The sequence below is a fragment of the Jaculus jaculus genome, chromosome 3 (genome assembly GCF_020740685.1).
Source record: "Jaculus jaculus isolate mJacJac1 chromosome 3, mJacJac1.mat.Y.cur, whole genome shotgun sequence".
Lineage (NCBI taxonomy): Eukaryota > Metazoa > Chordata > Mammalia > Rodentia > Dipodidae > Jaculus > Jaculus jaculus.
In genome coordinates, this window is record NC_059104.1 from 175,308,238 (window position 1) to 175,326,263 (window position 18,026).

At 39.6% G+C, this 18,026-nt stretch overlaps 1 protein-coding gene across 4 annotated transcripts in view; it reads right to left on the bottom strand.

Annotated features, from left to right (window-relative positions):
* The window catches only part of Stk33 (serine/threonine kinase 33), a 182,879-nt gene that overhangs the window by 112,361 nt on the left and 52,492 nt on the right, over window positions 1-18,026 (bottom strand). The window contains exon 2 of one of the 4 annotated variants that reach the window (XM_045145752.1): window positions 14,799-14,901. The exons of the other annotated variants lie outside the window; for them this stretch is intronic. The gene's annotated coding sequence lies outside the window, so the exon portion shown is untranslated. The remainder of the gene's footprint in view (window positions 1-14,798; window positions 14,902-18,026) is intronic. 4 annotated transcript variants of the gene reach the window in all.

Below are 18,026 nucleotides of genomic sequence, written 5' to 3' on the forward strand. Positions count from 1 at the left end.
TCCCTTCACCCGTCAGTGAGTGTGGGCTAGCAAATACGTGGGTCCCAGGACTTCTCCCAGCCTGAGATTTCAGTCTAGGACAAGCATCTACATTCTTGAAAGCACACGTGTGCAGCTGCTAAGACTGCCCACAGAAAATGCTGTAACAATGACTTGAGCCAAGGGTTAGCAAATAGGCCCAGTGGCCAAATCTAACCTGTTGCCTCTCTTTATAAATCAGGTTTTAGAGAATCATAGCCGTGCTCATTACTTGTCAACTGCTTGTATCACTTTGGCAGGACTCTGACAGAGCCAAAGAGGTGCTACAGTGTGAACAGTTAACCCACAAAGCCTAAAAGACCATCTGGTTCTGAGAGGGAGTCAGGTAGCTAAGTACTTTCGGGTGACTGGACCCAAAAGCAAAAGCAGAAATGTCCTTAAGCCTGCCCTTGCAATTTCCACTTTACTAGAGACCAAGAGAAGGATCTCTCCTCTCCTATCTCTTGACTAAAGAAGTTTCCTAGATCTGTTTCTTCATAAACAACATGAGCCCCTCCTGGGAGGGAGTTTCCCTTTCCTAGAATTTAAATCTGATCTTGGCATTGTGGTTGGTTAAAACTTAGCTTCATGGCTGACCTCTTCCTGAGCCAGGCCCTGAGCCAGACCAATCATCCCTCACTGGCTAACCAGAGCCTGAAGGTAAGGCCCACCACAATAGGTTATAAGGAGAAGCTTACCAGGTAGGCAGGATGCTTTTGCTGGCTGTTCATCTCTCCTGACCTTCCAGGTTCCTGTCCTGGTAAGCCCTGCTCTCCCCCATGGGCTCACTACCCCTCCTGCCTCCCACACGGCAGGAGCTCTCTGCACTTTCTTCCCTTTCCTCCCTGAATCCCTCTTCATATTCCAAGGCTCATGTTTGCCCTCCCACATGGGCTCATAAGCCACATAAGGGTACCTATTTTCCCTTCCTCAGTTCATGGACCCTGTCTGTCCCTTGTATATTCCTGAATAAAAATGTGGTGTTTCATAAATTGTCATCTTCAGCCTTGTTTTATCCAATTCTTCAGTTAAAAAGCAGACACAAACTCAGGGTTTGGAGTTCAAAGTCTATTCCTGAATCCCATCACTGCATTAAAGCTCTTTACCAAAAAGCCTGCTATTCCCTGACTACTGCACTATCTTTTCCCACCTTCTATTTTCCCTGTTCCAAACATGCTCATCCCAATGGCTAAACTACAAAGTCAACTCAAGTCACTTCCATGGCATATGCAGTTTGCACTCAGCTGCGATCCGGACCACTGTGTTGAAAAGCACGGAGGTCCCGGTGGACAGAAGAAGGGTGCCATGGATGAGCATAGACAAGGTAACTCACGGTGAGCATGCTGTGCACTGGATGAGCCTAACTGTAAAATATGCAAGGTTTAAAAAACTGTTGGATGACTGGAACAAAATATGAATGCAATGCACCCATTCTTAACTGCACCATTAACAATATATAGCATCTGCTCTGATGGATGTGGGAGTTATTGTAATGATATGCAAATGTTTCACATTCATAAAAACGTAGAGAAAATAAAACCATTTTGCGATTTTATCAGAGTGTAATATGAACCAATTTTGTCATGTTTGTACACAAGATTTCTGAGATTGATGTCTGCTCTTGAGAGAATACTAATGACATTTTGAATGCTACAAGACTACATTTTATCTGTTGAAAATATTCCCATTATTAAGACATCTTTCAAAGATCCTAACTCTAAATTTGGGGGGTGATTTTTGCACATTAACACTATTTTCCCATGATGTTAGTTCTAAAATAGTGGCCCAGAACATATCAACAACAGAAATTCTTCCTAAGATTTGCATATTTATATTATTATTTAAAAGGAAATCTGTTGGTTGAGCTAGGCAAAAGAAAAATTACACAAGAAAATTGATGCTTATGTTTCTTATTTTAGGCAGAAGAAAAATTGCAGATGAAAATTTCCACTGAGAATAAGAAACAGTTAAATGCTAAAACCAACCAGAGCAATAAACAAGTAACAGAGCTACCACTGAGGAAACTGATGGTACTACAGGAAAGCTACTCACCAAGGAAGGTCCTAGAAAAATGAGGGCTGATCAGACATGGCCAGACATGAAGCTTTACCACCACTGTGTTTCCCACATGCACAGAGCCTGGCTCACAGAAAGAACTCAGTGTTTTTGGAAGGACAGAAGGAAGGAAGGATGAAAGGAAGGGAGGAATCAAAGCCAGTGTTTCCTAAGCCACTGCAACATTCCTGTGGGACTCCCAGATGGCATCTATACAGAATGGTCAGGAAGGTGACTAAGTCAGGTAAGGCTCTTTATCAGAAATGGAGGAGGCCAAGAATCAGCAGCTGCTAAAGGCTTGCTAAGGACTAGAACAGCTCTGCAAAGGACATAATGGCTCCAGACATAGCAAAAGCAAGTTTGTTTCTTTCAGTCCCATGTGCATTGCCTTTAAACATTATGAAGACAATGATATACCCCAGAAGGACATAGGGATTCTGAGACTTTTAACCTTGATGTGCAAGATGAGGTTGTATGTATTTCATGGTTTTATTTATTTATGTCATGGTTTATCTGTTACATGGTTTTTCTGGTAACCATACATTAATAATACTTGGCAAGAGGGAGGGAGGGAGGGAGGGAGGAAGGGAGGAAGGGAGAGAGGGAGGTAGAAAGGGAGAGAGGGAAGAAGGGAGGGAGGAAGAGAGGGAAGGAGGAATAGAGGAAGAGAAGGAGGGAAGGAGGGAAGGAGGGAGGAAAGGAGGGCAGAGTATCTGCTGTGTAGTTGATGGCACTTGTCCGAGCATGCTGGGTGAGAAACATCAGCAAAGCAGGGTAATTCCAAATCCTGTCTAGTGGATAAGTTCTAGAACTAGGGAGCCATGTTTATGCCTCAAAACTATGAATCTCTTGAAAAATCATTCAAAAATATGCAGGTGTGTATTTCTCTAAGGAGATTTTCTAGTACTTTCATTAGAATCCACAAAGGGTTCAAAATTTACCCCATTACCCTGCAATATTAAGCAGTACACCTGTAGTGTTTTATAAACTCTAGGGTACTTGTGGGACATACATTTTAAAATTAAATGTAGCAAGGTAAATTTTTTTCATGTTGAAGTCTGGGTCAAAAAAATTGAAAATCACCACTTTAAGGCATAGTGTTATATTTAGTGGATTGCCAAGAATTCAACTGTGGAACACATTAAGTCATCATCCACAGAAAACAATTAGACAATCTGCACTCCAGTGGGCATCACACTTCTTTGAATGGCATCGGAGCCACCAAAATGAAACTGCTATTATTAGAGAACTACTATGTACATTCCTCAGAAGTCAGTGTATCTCCGTCTGGCCCTGTTGATCTTAAGACCAGGTTCTATGAAGAGGTTGCCACTGGAAGAATTCTCCACACTGGTTATCTCTGGAGAAATGTAAAATAATAAGGAAAGTGTTTCAGGGATGAGAAGAGAACAAACATTCCCTAGGGCTAGTGAAGTAAGTCCTCTGAGCATCACAAAGGGAAAGCGAAAGCATGGAAAAATCAGCTCTACACTTGTACAACTGTGAGTTTTAGAAAAAAGTATTTCCTATACAATACACAGAGTGCATTGACAATCTGTCATGACTCCTTGTGGGAGTGTCGCTCTAGCCCCAGTGACCCCAGAGTCTAGTATGTCAACAATCCCCTTCTAAGCTTCAGCGTAAGAAAACATACATGATCCAGGCTTGAAGTCGTGAACTTGGCTGTGGGTTAAATCTGAAATGTCACACAATGCAAAAAGCAACTGTGTAAAATCTTGTGAAACCAGCTTAAAGGTTCTAATTGCCCTCATCAGTGGAAAACTACTGAAGCCACATCATCACACTTCTCCAATTTACAAAAAAACAATCTAGAAATCACCCCTTACTTGGGGTTCAAGAATGTCTGAGACAAAAGGCAAACCACTACACTGGCAACCCCACTCTTTGCCCATCTGTCGCCAAGAACACTCACTGTGGAAATTTCCGGATGCTAGAAACAGGCAGATACCAGCACAGCCAGGTTGCTTCCTACCCACCCTAGGATCCTTACCAGGCCACTTCCCTCTTTAACATGGCTTCTGATGCAATTTTAATATCTCGTTATTAAATGGAAAATATAGGCAAGGTAAGTTGGCATTTGGGGAAAGATTCAAATGTGAAAGAAAACAAAACAAATACAGGAAAAAGGAATCATCTTCAAAAGAAGGCTGATGCAGAGCTCCAAATACATGAAAGTGAACCCATGAAACAAGATGCTACAACAAAGACGATTTGAAAACCAGGAAGAGCCTTTCAAAAGTTTATGTCACTTTTAACTATCATCAAACTGAACAGATTTATTGGGTATCAAGTGATATTTTGACACATGTATACATTTTGTTCAAATCAAGGTAAGCATATCTAACTCCACAACCATCATTTCTTTGTAGCAACAACATTCCAAACCCTTCCTTCTTCTTTGAAATACACAGATAATTATTACCTATAGCCACCTACTGAGAAATGGAATAGACTTGCTTTTCCTAAGGGTAATGAACCCTTAAATTTTTAAAATAAGGATCTTGAAAATAAATCAGCAGTCAAGGGTACTTGTTTGAAAAGCCAATGGATCTGGGCTAGATTCCTAAGCCACCCATATAAGCGGGATGAAAAAAGTGGCACAAACACCTGGTGTTCATTTGCAGCAGCAAGAGACCATGGCATGCCCATATACACACATATACATGCATAAATAAATTTACCAAAAAAAAACCTAAAGAGTCAGAACATAGATTTTGAAAAAACATTAAATGGCAAAAAATGGAAAATTCGAGTGAACAGATGAAAAAATTAAAAAGAATTGGTCCAGAAGCAGATCTTACATTTGTCCAATAGGAGGTAAAGCAAATAAAAACAGAAAAATAAAACAGGAGAAAGTATGAAAGAATAATACAAATAGGCCTTCCTGGAACTGGAGTAAGGAGTGTAAGTGTCCCACTGAAGCTCCCATCGACTGTGCGGCACAGGTGATGAACACGGGCGCACATCAAGAATCGCTGCATCCCATCAGAACAGAACAAGAACCAAGAACAGAGATGGTCTGTGAAGACCCTGTACCACGTAGGTTCAGGCTAAACCACTCACCCCATCAGTATCAGCTACACTCACGGCAGGGGAGGACACCATTCCATCCTCAGGATGTGATGCCGCAGAAGTACACCACACCAGCCACCAAGTATCACCATTTGACAACTCAGCTCGAAGGCAATCAAGCCTAACTCTAAATGCCCCTTTCTCTTTTGACTGCTTTAGTTTTCAGTACTTAAATTTCACTTGGTACTTCTTTGCTGAGAAAGTCTGTGTTTTTTTCTTTTGTTTTAAGTGTGTTTATAATTGCTCAATGAAGCATTTCTATCATTGTGCCCTTAAAATCGCCAGATAATTCCAACATCTTTGTCATCTCAGTTTTGATGTCTGTTAATATCTTTTCTCACTGAAGCCAAGATTTTCCTGGTTTTGGTGTAATGAGTTATTTTCCTACTGTATACTGGACATTACTGCTTAGATGAACATGAAAAAATGGACATACAACTGATTAACAAGAGTAGTTTTCATGAGCAAACAAAAAAACAGTGAATAAAAACAAAGCTAATCAGCAAATAACCTGTTGTGATGCCCACACAAGTGCAATAGTGGCACACAGCAATGGTGGGGAACCAACTGCTCTTGATTCGGCTAACTGATCCCCTCAGTGGTACAGGACCCATAGCTGGAGCTGGAAAACAAGTCAGAACCATATCCAAACATAAGCCTGCTCTCTATTATCAAGCTACCACCAATCGTGGGCTACAAGAGGGCCTATACCTATTAAATTCTCTATAAAATGTAAGGGTTATCTCATTTGTCCTGGTGCTAACTTACTCTCTGTTGGAGAATCTGCTTCTCTTTTTCAGATAGATGTAGATCCTAAGGAGAGAGTCCCCCCCATCATACTTCAAAAGGGCCCAGGCTGAAACTAAGAAAAATTGGCGAAACAAGTAAGGGTGCTGTTTTCCTGGTGAACCAGGTACCAGCACAAGGGGGAAGGAGATCAACACAGAGAAAAATCAACTCCTACCAAATCAGAGAGCCAGAGACCCAGAGGCCCCCAACACCTCATCACTGAAGCAGACCAAAAATGAACCCAACATGGCTCAGGGAAATTTTGCGCAAGAGGGGTCAGAAAGAATGTCAGAGCCACATGTTGGGTCATGATATGCAGAAATATTTATCCTACCCATAACTATGGGCTAACTCCACAATTCATGACCCATATACCTCAACAAGAAGGGGCCAATGGGAGAGGGTAGGTCACAGATGAGCCTAATAATGGTACCAAACTGACTGTATTTGCTGAATACAAAACTAATTAATAAAAAATAAATTTAAAAATAAAGCTAATAGTTAAAAAGCCCATTCTACATGTCAGACAACATACTGAGTATGTTATAGATATTATAATCATAGATTATGTAAATATTTATATAGATATAATCATTGGATGCTTACAACAACCCTATGATGTAGGAACTATAATTATTTCCATTTTACAAAGGAGGAAACTGCCAATGTCACACCTCTGGCAAACAACAAAGCTAGAATATGAATTCTAACAGCCTGCCTCTGAAGTTTGTGCTCCTGAAATCAATATGTCAGAGATCTTTAGTATCTTACTTATCACTGCATTTTTACTTGTGTAAAAATGTCATTATTTCACTGTACACAAAAATGGGAATTAAGGGTGAAAGTTGTCATTTGAGTACTCACAGAACAATATTATGTAGTATTTTGTGGCTACCACTAAAAGAAAAAAGCTAAAAGCAGGAAATTTTCTAGAAAAAGAAAGAATAAGGAAATAAAGGCAATTTCCCATGAATTTTGCAGTGATCCAATCTCTTGTGTTCTTTCCTACACTAGTTTCTAGTGTCCAAAAACTTATTGTTAGAATAAATGAATGAATCAATCAACCCATCAATGAATGCATATAAACCTGTCTCTACAGCCTTTGAAAGATAAAGAGGTTGTCTAAGCCTCACAAAAGATACCACAGTCACAGTGTGGGCGTGAGAGATGGCTCAGCAGTTAAGGGGCTTGCCTGCAAAATCTAATGATCTGGGTTTGACTCCCCAGTACCCATGTAATCCAGAAGGCATAAAGTTGCATATGTATCTGCAGTTCATTTGCAGTGGCCGTAGCCTCTGGAGTGACCATTTTCTCCCCCACCCCTCTGTGTGTGTGTGTGTGTGTGTGTGTGTGTGTGTGTGTGTATCACTCTGCTTGCAAATGAGTAGGTAACATAACTTTTAAAGAAAAGATACCACAGTGGTTTAAATATGAAATGTCTCCCATCAGCTCATGTGCCTGAATGTCTAGTCCCCAGTTGGTGGCGATGTTTGGAAAGGTCGAGGCACCTTTTGAAGATGGAGCCTCACTGAAAGAAGTAGGCCACTAGAAGTAAGCCTTGAGGTTGTATAGTTTAGCACTATTTCCCATTCACTTGCTAAGCTTCCTGAGGGTAGATGCAATGTGACTCTAGCCACCTCCCACTCCTGCCTCCATGTCCTCTTTGCCCTGATAGACTGTATCCCCTCAAACAGGAAGCCAAAATAAGCCCTTAAGTTACTTCTTGTCAAGTATTTGGTTATAGCAATGACAAGTAATTTATATAGATCCTAAGAGGGGAAAATATAGAGCCAACCTTTCCAGATGAGTTCTCTAAAAGTCAGGGTCAGAAGCTAGCTGTTTTGTCCCATAAACTCCTGATATCTGGCCAAGTAACCATTCTGACAGTAGGGTGTTCTCTAAGAAGAAAGTTTCCAGATACACTGACGGCATAAACTAGATGCCTAACATTCACCCAGAAATTCTTCTTCCCTTGATATGCAACCTCATCTAAGAAACACCAAATCTAACCAGAAAGATTTTCATAAGTGCACTACTTGGAAAGTTAAGAAAAAAGTCTTTGTGGAGGAAAAATAAGTAATGACTTTCTTGTTTAAAAAAAAAAGTAGTGTTTTTAAAAATATAAAATGTGGGCTGGAGGGATGGCTTAGCAGTTAAGGCATTTGCCTGCAAAGCCAAAGGACCCTGGTTCAATTCCCCAGGACCCACGTTAGCCAGATGCACAAGGGGACGCACATGTCTGGAGTTCGTATACAGTAGCTGGAGACCCTGGTGCACCCATTCTCTCTCTCCCCCCCCCTTTCTCTGTCAAATAAATAATATATAAAAAATACATAATGGGGATGGAGAGATGGCTTAGCAGTTAAGCACTTGCCTGTGAAGCCTAAGGACCCCGGCTCGAGGCTCAATTCCCCAGGACCCACATAAGCCAATTGCACAAGGGGGCACATGCCTCTGGAGTTCATTTGCAGTGGCTGGAGGCCCTGGCGCACCCATTCATTCATTCTCTCTCTTTCTCTCTCTGTTGCTCTCAAATAAATAAATAAATATAAAATGTAATTCTGGCCAAAATGTATATCCATCTAGTCCTTACCAGAGACTGACACTGCCATGAAGCTCAGTGCCAGGGCTTGATGAAGCCTCCTAACATTGTACTGCATCCCAAAAGCTATTCTCTTGGTGGAGGTGACAGATCTCTCTCTCTCTCTCCCTGGTCTGACTAGGCCTTCAAGGATCACTTCATTGGTGCGCATGTGAACATGATGCAGGAGTCAACCAATTGGTCAACATGGAGATTAAAAACACATAGAGCAAAGCATGGTGGTTCATGCTTGTAATTCCAGTACTCAGGAGGCTGAAGAAGGAGGACTGGCATGAGTGTTAGGGCAGCATGAACCCCAGAGTCAGACCCAATCTCAAAAACAGCAACAAAAACTGAACTGTGTACTCACTAAAACCAAATCCAGCAAAACAGACTATATCCTGTAAACAAGAACTGTTTCCACTGTTAGCCTGAAGCTATGAGGCCCAGAACACCAGCACCAATAGGAAGCAGCAACTCAGTGGATTGCAACAGGACACCAAACCACCTGGCAAGTGAATCTGTAATCGCTTCTTAAAGAATGCCTCTTGGCAACCCATGCAACAATCTTTGGTATTAAAAAAGACATATGATTTATTTGACATTTAGCATATAAAGAAACCTGATAAGTTATAATACATCCTTCATAGCTCATTCATAACTACAGCAATATGCAGTTATAGACAAATATAAATTTTAAGCTTCTATAGATTAATATTTGCTATATCATCCTTGAGTAAGCCTCCTACTAAAGAAAAGATTTTATAATTAATTTATGCCCTAAACATTTACAGCTGGAAACAGATGAAGCAACTAAGGATTTTTAAAGAATTCAGTTCTGTTGTTGTATCTTTAAGACATGAAATTATAGCAATTCCTGAAGAAATATGCATATTTTCAATGAGCATATTATTTTTAAAATAGCCTAATTTACTATGAAAAACAAGAGGCTTTCATCTCTTCTTTCCACAAAGGGTTAAAAGAAACAAAACAGTGCTCATTTTTTTGCCTCAGTACTACAATACTTTACATTTCCTACTTTATCTACTGAAGCAAGGTAGCTAAGCAGCTACTGTCCAGATTTTTTTCATCCACACCATTGTTTTATATACAGTACATTTTCTAACCTCAGAGAACTTAACAACTACCCTAATCACAAGCTCTTTAGGCAGTGCCAAGAAGAACCCAGTGAAAGAAATCGTTATGCACAGTAGACACAACTCCTTACAAAACAGCTTTTCTAGCCAGCTCCAGTGCAGTGTGTCCCATGCATATCTTTAGATCACTGTATATTTTGAAATAAAAATATAAAATCATATAGTCTAAAGTCTGTTGCTATTTTATTTTTCATTTGTTTCAAAACTAAAGTCTTGATATTACAAGCCTTTCCAACAGACTTAAATAGTATTAAAATGCTACTTTCAATTTAAAGGGCAAAATACCTGGAAAATTAAGGTCACAATGTTAGAGAGTCTAATAGAGTATGGATTTCTGCTTGAAGTACTTCAACCAGAAACCTCAGCAATCTTAAATCTGTCTCTCCTGGATATAATAAGTTTTAAAGCTTTGAATGAATTTTCAGAGTCTGTTTGATATCTCTCATACCTTCAGAAAAGAATACAGCAGAGGAGCAAAGAGAACACTCTATAACAATGGGGTTGTTATGCAGTGCCAATAAATTACAGAGCCTTTAAAACAGAAGATGAACAGGATTAAAGTAGGAAAAACAACTCGTATTCAAAGGAGTCTGCTTAAGAACTTGTTCTCAGGTACAAGGTACTCCTGAAAAGATTAGGAAATATCTTCTTTTATTTGAGATGTTATTAATGCTGTAGATCATTATTAAATCAACTACTAATTTTAAAGTGTGGGGCTTGTTTTTCAGTATGCCTACACTAAACATGGTGTTGCAGTCAGGGTCGCATTGCTGGTAGAAATCACCCGACCAAGAGCAGCTTTAGGGAAAAAGGGGGTTTATTTTGGCTTACAGACTCAAGGGGAAGCGCCACGATGGCAGGGAAAATGATGGTATGAGCAGAGGGTGGACATAATCCCCTGTCCCACATAAGGTGGACAATAGGAACAGGAGAGTGTGCCAAACACTGGCATAGGGAAACTGGCAATAACACCCATAAGCCCGTCCCCAACAATACACTACCTCCAGGAGGCTTCAATTTCCAATTGCTATCAGCTGAGGAACCTAGCATCCAGAACACCTAAGTTTATGGGGTGGGGGGGAACACCTGAATCAAACCACCACACATGGCTAGTTTCATATACCATTATAAAACCTAAGTCACGTTTTAGACAAAGTACTACCCTGGAAATCACACAGAATATATATGAAGCAGGAAAACAATGCAAAATACATTTCAATTTTTTTTTCATTTAAAGTGTCTGTCATCTAAAACAGTGGTTCATATCAGAGGTGATCTTGTCTCCCAGGGGACATTTGGGAATGCCTGGGGACATTCTTAGTAATGCCAACTGGAGAATTGCTACTGGCAGCTAAGCAATAGAGATCAAGAGCTAACTGAACACTCAATACGCAGGAGAGTTTCATGAAGAATGCTCCAACCCCAAATACAGACAGTCCCAAGGCTGAGAGGTCCTGGCGTTAAGTCAGTGCCAAGCACATCACTGAATATGCTGAACAATCAACAAATATTTGCTGAATGCATGAATTTTAATAATCAAAAAGATGCAGTTTTTACTTGCTGGCTTCTCTTATTACTTGCATCAATTTGAGGCTGCTTGATATAAACTCTGTTTCTATTCTCAAGGTCTTAATCTACTTATCCTTCAGAGTCCTCTTGCTGCTAAATGGAATCAAACAGATGAAAAGTTACATGGATATTAAACATGTGGTTCTGTGATCTGATTTCAAGGAATTCAAAACAAAAACACAATGCTGGCCATTAACCTGTCATTCAACTTATCAGGTGATAATATTTCAAATGCCTTCAGTGATAAGAAGCTCAAAGATGTACTTTACTTGTGCCTGATTTTTGTTAGCTTTCTTTGGAGACTTTTGGTTTGCTTTTTGGTTTTGGTTTTTGGTTTTTGGTTTTTGGTTTTTGGTTTTTGGTTTTTGGTTTTTCAAGGTAGGGTCTCACTCTCTGGCCCTAGCTGACCTGGAATTAACTATATAGTCTCAGGCTGGCCTCGAACTCAGTCCTCCTACCTTTGCCTCCCAAGAGCTGGGGTCAAAGGTGTATGTCACCACGCCCGGCACTTGGTTTTGGGGTTTTTTTTAAATTTTGATTTATTTATTTATTTATTTGAGAGCAACAGACATAGAGAGAAAGACAGATAGAGGGAGAGAGAGAGAGAATGGGCGCGCCAGGGCTTCCAGCCTCTGCAAACGAACTCCAGACGCGTGCGCCCCCTTGTGCATCTGGCTAATGTGGGACCTGGGGAACCGAGCCTCGAACCGGGGTCCTTAGGCTTCACAGGCAAGCGCTTAACCACTAAGCCATCTCTCCAGCCCGGTTTTGGTTTTTGAGACAGTGTACATATTGCTATGCAGCCAAGGCTTCACTCAAATTTATCCTGCCTCAGCCTCCTGAGTGTTGGGATTACAGCTATGCCCTACTATGCCTGGCTAAAACTATATATATATATATATTTTTTTTTTTACATGTGTGTAGTATGTGTGGGGTGGGGTGTGGCATACACACATGTATGTGCTGGGGTAGCACCTCTTGGGCTTTCCTGTAGGGGCTAGATGAGAACATCAGGTGCCCTCACTCATCTGTTTTATCCTTGCAACAGACTCTTACTATTCAGGAGCTGACCATTTGAGGGGCCTCAGTGATTCTCCAGTCTGTCTCTGTAACCCATAGGACTGGGCTACAGACATGCATGACCATGCCCAGCTGTCTTTGTGGGTTCTGGAGATTCGAGCTAGGGCAGCCTCGGGCTCCCTCGGGTCCTTGTCCTGCTCAGGAAGTGCACTTCATGGCTGAGCCATCTCTCCAGCCTTAAGAGTTTTAAGTATGAAAAGTAAAACACGTTTCTAATGGGAGCAGGGGTAAGGGGACACCATGTGTGTGTAAATATAATTTTTAAAAACACTATCATTTTGTGTTTGGCCACATTTGCTGATAAGTGAGGTTTTGGTTTGTTACTGTTGTTTTTTCATTCATAAGTCAAGACCAAGTAACTGAAACTGAAATACTCTAAAACATACTCAATGTGGAACCTCAACTAGAAAAAGCTGAAAGGTACAGAAATAGCCTTTCTATCATTCTCGAGTAATTTGCAATTTCTGGTTCAAAACAATCTTCTTTTTTTTTTCTTTTTTAAAATTTTTTGAGATAGGGTTTGTCTCTAGCCTAGGCTGACCTGAAATTCACCACACAGTCTCAGGCTGTCCTCAAACTCACAGTGATCTTCCTTCCTCTGCTTCCTGAGTGCTGGGATTAAAGATGTGTGCCAACATGCCCAGCCAAAACAATCTTAAAGGAATTTTTTTTAATTCTGATGTACCCAGATTAATCTAATATAAAAATTTCACCAGAGTAGAAATCAAGTTTTGGTGTCTTTTTATCCATAATTACATATATCCCTGTTATCTAAAGACCGATTTTATTTAGAAATAACTAGAATGGGTCAAGCATAGTTGTGTACCCAGCACTTGGGTAACTGAGTTAGGAGAATCACCATGAGTTTGAGGCTAGCCTGGGCTAGTGTGAGACCTTGCATCAAAAAAAGAAAAGAAAAAGTTGGGCGTGGCAGTGCATGCCTTTACTCACAGCAGAGGTAGGTGGGTTGCTGTGAGTTCAAGGTCACCCTGAGACTGCATAGTGAGTTCCAGGTCAGCCCAGACTAGAGTGAGACCCTACCTCGAAATATAAAAATAAATAAATAAAAGAAGAAAGAAAGAAATGAAAGAAAAAGGGCTGGAGAGATGGCTTATTGGTTAAAGTGCTTTCTTGCAAAGCCTAAGGACCCAGGTTCAATTCCCTAGTACCTACATAATCCAGATGCACCTGCAGCACATGTATCTGGAGTTCATCTGAAGTGGCTAGAGGCCCTGGCATGTCCATATTATCTCTATCTATCTATCTATCTTGTAAATGAATAAATAAAAATATTAAATATTAAATAAAAATTAAAAATTAGAAGAAAAGATGTCAGCCGCTCCTTCCTGCTCCCCTCCTTTGGGGAAGGGCTTCTGAGGATGTAACTGAACATTGCTGCCATCTTTTTTTTTTTTTTTTTTTTTTTTGAGGCAAGCCCAACAGACTGATCTTTTTTTTATGAGACAGAAAGAGAATTTGTGCACCAGGGCCTCCTGCAACTGTGATAAAACTCCAGACATGTGCATCACCTTATGCACATATGAGACCTTGTGCATGCCTCACCTGTGTGTCTGACTTATGTGGGATTTGGGGAGTCAAGCACGAGTCCCAAGCCTTCACAAGCAAGCACCTTAACCACTAAGCCATCTCTCCAGCCCTACTGCTACCATCTTTTAAAAAAGAAATGAAAGAATGAACTCAAATGATCATCCTCTCCAAAGAAAATCACAACCATGAATACTTTTTTCTTTACAGATTTTTTTTCAATTGTATTACTACATATATAATAATTTTTTAGGGAAAATGACCTGAATGATTTAGTCAAAGAAACACCTCTGATAATTCACAAGTCTTCATTAATTTATATAGAACCATATACTACCTGAAACTAAACTTTAAGGACAATAGCATTAATCATAAAGACAAGAAATTCATAAACAATTTCCTTGTAAAGAATCTACCACTTACATAATTGGGAAAACAGTATAACTGAAAGAGACATAAAGAAGTGCTTCTAGCCAAAATAATAATGCCATTTATAAATTCTAAATGGATCATAAATATTAGACACTGTTCTGCTACTGTACATTATGTTAGTTGTGCTTAAAGATAAGCACTATTATGGAAAATAAAGCATTGGCTTGCATGCTTAAATACTGCCCTGGTGTTGTTTCAGCAAGAATTGCATCAGGCCAAGTCACAGCCTGGTCCTGCCTATCTCTTTTAAACTGAAGAACAATCTAAAAACCACTCAAATATTTATTCAGGTAGAAGTGAAGGGCACAACTTTTCAATGGGAAATGATTTTTAATAAAATCTTATAAATGGAAAGTTGTCTACCAGAAGTATAAATACAAATGAAGCAATGAATAAGGAAATTCAATGTGGGATTATTCCAAGCTCATCTAAGCCACATACCCTCAGAAAACCCAAAACAATCAAAGTAAGTACATTACCTAGACATGCTTTCAAATTGACTTCTCCCAACTGGAATCAACCTCTGGAGAGGAAGCTGATTTGTTCCTTTCACTCTTTTTACAGCTAAATGAGCATGTAAACCTTCAAAAGAGAGGCAACAATGGATATGACAGCACCATTTATGAATCTAAAGTAATCTCTATGAAAAAGTATCGCTGAAATGGGAAAAAAGAAAACATGAATATCCCAATGAAGAAGTATCCCTCCATTTAAAATAAAATACTAATTTCTGATCACTAACATTACAAAGATACACACACACACACATCTTCTTGGCCTTTGGCTAAGCTCAAGTGTAATATCTGTTATTACTAAACAAAAAGGATAGTTAGATACATACATACATACATAGATATGTAAAAAATCAGGCTCTTGGTACATTTGTTTAAAGATCAGTAACTTCCATTTTTCTACCTTAAAAAAATTTATCTATTTATTTGAGAGAGAGTATGAGAAGGAGAAAGAGAATGGGTGTGCCAGGACCTCCTCTCACTGCAAATGAACTCTAAATGCATATGCCACTTTGTGCATCTGGCTTTACATGGGTGCTGAGAAATCAATGGGAGCTGGCAGTCTTTGCAAACAAGCACCTTTAACCACTGAGCAATCTCTTCAGCCCAATAACCACCTTTGAAGGGCAGTTTGTCCACTAATAATTGGCTTGTAACTTCCTTTAACAAACCTTTATTAAAAGCCTACCATAGGCAAGAAGATGTGTTACACACAGTGACAGAAGCAAAGACTTGTCTGTTACAGGCTTTGACAAAAGAAATTTAATCAAGTTAGGAATATAATATACAACATGCTAAAAACTAATTTAAAAACAAGAAAACAAAAAAAACATAATCTGGAAGGGGAAATAAAATCTAGAAGTATCATACTGCTTGATTTCAAATACAACACAGAGGGGCTGGAGAGATGGCTTAGCGGTTAAGCGCTTGCCTGTGAAGCCTAAGGACCTGGGTTCAAGGCTCAATTTCCTAGGACCCACATAAGCCAGATGCACAAGGTGGCACATGCATCTGGAGTTCGTTCACAGTGGCTGGAGCCCCTGGAACTCCCATTCTCATCCCCCCTCCTTCTCTCTGCCTCTTTCTCTGTCACTCTCAAATAAATAAAAACAATCAAATACAACATAAAGCTATTGAAACTAAAAAGTAGTATGGCACTGACACAAAAACATACATGGAATTTGGTAGAAATGCAAGAGGTAAACTCATTTATAGTCAACTGCTTGTCAACAGTGCCAAGAAAATACAAAGAGAAAAGGACAGTTTCTTCATAAGTATTGCTGGGATACTTAGGTATCTTCATGAGGAAAAAAAAAAAAACTGTATACTTTTTACTTCTGCTATAGCATATAAACATATTAACTCAAACTGGAATCAAGTCTTAAATGTAGGACCTGAAACTACAAAACTACTAGAAGAAAAACATAGGAGAAAGCTCCATGAAATTGTTCTAGGCAATGATTTCTTTAAATATAACCCTGAAAGCCTGGCCAAAACAAAGCCCAAGTGGACAACGAAGACTGCATTCCACTATAAAGCTTATGCACAGCAAAGGGAAGAAAGTTTAAAGGGAGGAAGCTATCTGCAGAGTGGGAAAAATATTTTCAAACTATACCTATGGTGATAGGTTAATGGGCATTAACCAAAATAAGAAAGGAATTCAAGAACCTCAGCTGGAAGAAAACAAATTACTCATTTTAAAAATGGACAAAGACCCTGGACATTTATTTTTTAAAAAGAAGGCAAAAATGACCAAAAATTTCATGAAAAACAATGTTCAACGCTATTAGTAATCAGTGTAATGAAAGTAAAAATCACAATGAGCTTCCATCTTAACCTGCTAGAATAGCCATTAACAAAAAGACAAGTTACAAATGTTAAGCAAAAGTAGGTACTACAATATCTGTATTTAGCATGAGTATAATTTGAAAACATAAATAAAAGTCTGTTTTATTTTTAAAAAAAGGACAAAGGATCAGAGCAGGCAAGGTTATAGAGAAAAAGGAAACCCTTTTCTACCATTAGTTGGATTGTAAATTAGAGCAGCCATTACTGAAAATAGTATGGAGGTTCCTTAAAAAAAAAAAAAAAAAAAAAAAAAGACAACTAGCCAGCTATGGTGGCTCACAAGTGCCAAGTGAAATCAGGTGTAGGACAACAAAAGGTGCATGATCCTACTTATTTGTGAAACCTAAAATGTCAAACTCACAGAAGCAGAAGTAATAGTTACCAGAGGAGGAGGTGGGAAGAGTAGAAAAAGAAAAGAATTGGAATTAAGTACTGGTCAAATTGTATAACGTTTCAGTAAACCAGAAGACTAAGTTTAGAAATGGACTGTATAGGCTGGAGAGATGGCTAAGCGATTAAGGTGCTTGCCTACAAAGCCAAAGGACCCAGGTTTGATTCTCCAATACCTACATAGCCAGATGCACAAGGGGGCACATGTGTCTAGAGTTTGTTTACAGTGGCTAGAAGTCCTGATGCACCCATTTTCTCTCTCTCTCTTCTCTCTATCTCTCTCTCTCTTCTCTCTATCTCTCTCTGCTTGCACATAAGTAAAATAAAATAAAATAAAATTTTAATGTACTGAACAGCAAGATGACCACTATCAAAAGTACTGCTTTGTATATTTCAAAGTAAAAGTAAATTTCATATGTTTCACCATAAAAATGATAAGTGAGGTAACAGATATGTTTAGTAGCTTGTCTTAACCCTTCCACATTATGGATGTATATCAAAGCAACACACTGTACCCTATAAGTGTATGCAACTATGAGTTATCAATTAAAAAACACATTCAGAACCGGGTGTGGTGGTGTATGCCTTCAACTCCAGCACTCAGGAGGCAGAGGTGGGAGAATTGCCCTGAGTTCAAGGCTACCCTGAGACTAAATAGTGAGTTCCAGGTCAGCCTGGGCTAGAATGAGACCTGATCTCAAAAAACTAAAACACACACACGCACACACACACACACACTTAAAGCAGGAAGAAGTGCCTAAAAACAGTGAAAATAAAATGTCATAAGAAGTCAGAAGGAAAAGCTATAACTTGGAGCTGGAGTGATAGGAAAGACAGAGCAAATGGGACTATGTAAGGTGGGCCCAGGTATAGACAGGATTTTGACATTCTAGAAGGAGGGAGCCAATCGGAAGGGAAGGCACGGAAGCACAGGAGAAAGCACCCATGCTCGCCCAC